Source organism: Limulus polyphemus, unplaced genomic scaffold, assembly GCF_000517525.1.
Source record: "Limulus polyphemus unplaced genomic scaffold, Limulus_polyphemus-2.1.2 Scaffold1157, whole genome shotgun sequence".
Classification (NCBI taxonomy): domain Eukaryota; kingdom Metazoa; phylum Arthropoda; class Merostomata; order Xiphosura; family Limulidae; genus Limulus; species Limulus polyphemus.
The window spans coordinates 63664-67442 of NW_013666767.1; the positions used below are offsets into that span (position 1 = coordinate 63664).

A 3779-nucleotide genomic window follows, 5' to 3' on the forward strand; every position below is an offset into this window, starting at 1 on the left:
CTAAAGTTTCGTCGGAACGAAGTTACGGAAAGTTAATTAACAAACGGAGACGTAACAATTTCAACAACAATGGCAGCTTATACTTTTGTTTTGTTTTGAATAGTTGGGTTCTTCCAGTGAAATGTTGCCTCCTGCATTTGCTAGATTAGTGACTCACATTCATACAGTTTTGTTTTGGGTAAATGTCCCTGCGATACTGTACAATAAGTAAGTTCTTGTAGCTCGTGTAGGTATTCTTCAGACTAGGAAGGTTAAAATTATCCTGCTATGATAATTTTGACAATTCTCATTGGCACTTATGGTTTCTGTCTTCTACATTGTTTCAGTCAAATATGTGTTTTCCTGTCGAATAGCATTGACGAATTATCATATTTTTGTAAATACATGAATTTTCTCCACATTACTGGATTTATCAGTTGAGCAAAGTGTCCCATTTATATAAAGTTGTTTCCAACCTAAAAACAACAAGTTGTTGAAATTTTACCTTTTTCTCGGTATTGTTGCGTCAGCGAGGTCACATGACTAGTGTCACGCCACGTTTCTAGAGCTATCCTGTACCTTGGCGAATGCTCTAGCATTTACTAGATGTAGGGTAGTCTGGTATATAAAAGAGGGTGACAACGTGACGGGGAATAATGTGTGTGTAGACAGTGAGTAATTGATCTGCAGTCAGAGAGTATTATTGAGCACGTTCGTTGTTATAGCGTTTGTTTTAGCGTGATTGTTGAAATTAAGTGTATCGTAAAGTTATATTCGGAAAGAATAAACCAGTTTTATTAAGTAAGGACTTGTGTCGCTGAAGTTTCGTCGGAACGAAGTTATGGAAAGTTAATTAACAAACGGGAGACGTAACAGTATTAAACACAGTCTTTCTCCAAGTAGGCTTGGTTCCAACTAACCTAAAATGTTTTTCTCACCAATTAACTTTATATCGAACTAAGATCTCGTAAGCACTAGAGCTCCAATGTCATTGTATCTGAATAATAGCTCAGTCTCTTTAAATGACAAGAACCTGTAACTTTTTCTCATTTCATTACATCTAATTTCCGAATAATTTAAATTATCTACATACAAGTATACTTATATATAGCTTAACAAATATCAGGAATATCTTATTCTAGAACTGTTCGGATATTTTCATTTTGAATATTGTTGAAAAGTGAGTCTTATTATAATGAAGAATACGATATAAAACTTTTATCTGTATCTATTGCTTTTACTTCCTAGATTGATAGCTCTTATGAGCCACCGTACCTTATCTGAATTTTATTTTTAGAACTGGGCCACAAGTTGAAATTATATTTGTCATTTTTCAGCTCTTTTTTTTTTTTTCAGTAGAAAAGTCTAATCAAGAGGTAATTGTCAAGTTTCAACATCCATAACTTTTCTCAACAATACATTAAGATTGGAAAAAGCTGCTTCATGTGTTATGAACAATTAAACTTTCAGATAACACATTATTAGGACTTGACGTTTCTTTCACTTTGTCGTCTGTTAATGATATTAGATGGAAAATGGGTATTCAAAGAGAGCTAGTACAAGTAATGTTCACATTAACGGTGTTCTTGTCACGTCCTTCTTGGTTTGGATGCTAAACCAACTTCAAATTCAACAGTTACTTTGCCACTGTCTACAGAAAAATGTAAGTTACTGGTGGGCTTGTTGTTCTAGAGATTTGTAAGTTTTGCTTTGCTCATTGAATATATAATATACTTTCATGCTCACCTCCTTAAAATTAACCACAAATATGTATTTTGAGTAATAATGATTGATTAAATGGTGTTTATTTTAAGTTCAAAATTATCAATATCCAGTGTTGTATAAGATAAGTTTTATTTAAAAATATTGAAACATCTATATTTAATCTACTCAAACTACAGGTAAGATTGTGTATTAATGTCTTTGAAAATGTTATGAGATTTTAAAGGGGTATAGGAGAAAGATATTTTGACTAATCTCCGATTTCCTTCCACTGGCAAATTTCTTTGTTTCTGACATCACTAAAAACTTGTAAATATATATATATACATAAATCTATATTAGTAGAATTGAAAGAGGCATTTTTTTTAGCTTTTATTTGTAATTGTATGAATTATTTAATTTTTTTAAACTGATCTGCTGTCTAGCTTTGGTTTGAATGCTGAAGAGAACCTTGCATATTATAATAAATATTATCACCTTGATCACATATTAAGCTGTACAAGTTCAGTTATCATCATTTGACAAAACTGTACCCTCAAGCTTAATTTTTAAAAATGTTAATTTTCTTTAGAACTACTTGTGTAAAACATGCAGCTAGTTATTTGGAGTAAGAAAGAAAAAGTGTTTGCCTGAGGCCTGTTTCACATAGTATTAGAAAAATAAAGTCTATTTGTTAAGGAAAGGCCAAGCTTCAGAGAGCAGTGTATTTGTTTTGTTTTCTTTTTTGTGAATCACAGTCATTGACTGCACAAATAGCCAAGGTACTGGTTTCTTTAGTAAATAAATATAGTTTTTCTAATTGTTTGATTTCTACTCAACTTCTTTTTAACGTGCAATTAAATGATTAAAACAAACATTTTGCAACTTGCTGTACAGCATCTACCTACATCATATAGAAATCAGTAGTATTGTTCTCGAGAGGAAAAAAATGTTGCCTGCTGGGTAAAGTTATATTCCAAAACACGTGATTCATTAGATCATGTGCTATTTCAAACTTTTTAATTTTTCTTCTGTGTCATTATATTTGGTTAATATGGTGTTTGGGCATTTCTGAAACAAACTTTTACATCTGTCCTGCAGAAGTTTTAATAAGGCTTCAATCGTATTCTTGGTTTGATATTCATGACAATCCCTGATACTGACTACACAGTTTAAATATATAAATATGAAGCTTTTTTTATTATGGTTACAAAAGTACAAACTATTACAATACGAATTTCTTGGTACTCTAGCTAATACAAAAAAAAACAACACAGGTTATTAGATTAGCTTTAAAGGTAATTTTTCATGAGTATTGTAAGTATTATGATCTTTCTAACCATTTGTAATTATCTATAGATTGTTCTACATATGATGGTTCTTGTGATAACTGCATCGAAGCTGGTTCAAAGGTGAGAGTTCAAGTACTTCAATCAAAGTTTTTCTAACTAATATTAACTGAGCTACAATAATCAAACTTAATTGTGAAGTTATAATCTGTTCAAAAATTTATCACGGATTATCTTAATTCTCATTATTTGTAAAAGTATATAAATCTTAAAAGAAAGTACTTCAGTTGAAGTTCTAAACAGAGAACAAGATAGAGAAGGAATGTGTCAGATTTGTCATTAGCTCATACAAGGTAGAGAAGGAATGTGTCAGATTTGTCATTGACTCATACAAGGTAGAGAAGGAATGTGTCAGATTTGTCATTGACTCATACAAGGTAGAGAAGGAATGTGTCAGATTTGTCATTGACTCATACAAGGTAGAGAAGGAATGTGTCAGATTTGTCATTGACTCATACAAGGTAGAGAAGGAATGTGTCAGATTTGTCATTGACTCATAGCAGATGTAGCCCAATTATAAAATGCTAAAAATTAGATAGTTATATTGTTAGTCACTTGTGTCTTGTACAAGATACTAATACATCAGTTTTTCTGTCTGTTTAATATGTTCCTACAAATGTCTAATTGTTAAAATAGTTGACACATGCAGAGTTAGCTGTTGGTTAATAAGAGAATCAGAGGATTTATGCAGAGTTAGCTGTTGGTTAATAAGAGAATCAGAGGATTTATGCAGAGTTAGCTGTTGGTTAA

The 3779-nt window shown here is 31.5% G+C and overlaps 2 protein-coding genes across 3 annotated transcripts in view; one reads left to right on the forward strand and one right to left on the reverse strand.

Moving 5' to 3' along the window:
• The window catches only part of LOC106462398, a 32980-nt gene that overhangs the window by 1859 nt on the left and 27342 nt on the right, over positions 1-3779 (reverse strand). The gene's annotated exons all lie outside the window — the stretch shown is intronic.
• LOC111086508 (pituitary tumor-transforming gene 1 protein-interacting protein-like) overlaps positions 876-3779 on the forward strand; it is a 6643-nt gene continuing 3739 nt past the window's right edge. The window contains exons 1-2 of one of the 2 annotated variants that reach the window (XR_002611234.1): positions 876-1642; positions 3040-3092. The gene's annotated coding sequence lies outside the window, so the exon portion shown is untranslated. Of the gene's footprint in view, positions 1881-3039; positions 3093-3779 lie in introns of both variants that reach the window. The other variant, XM_022389651.1, reaches the window with a different exon arrangement.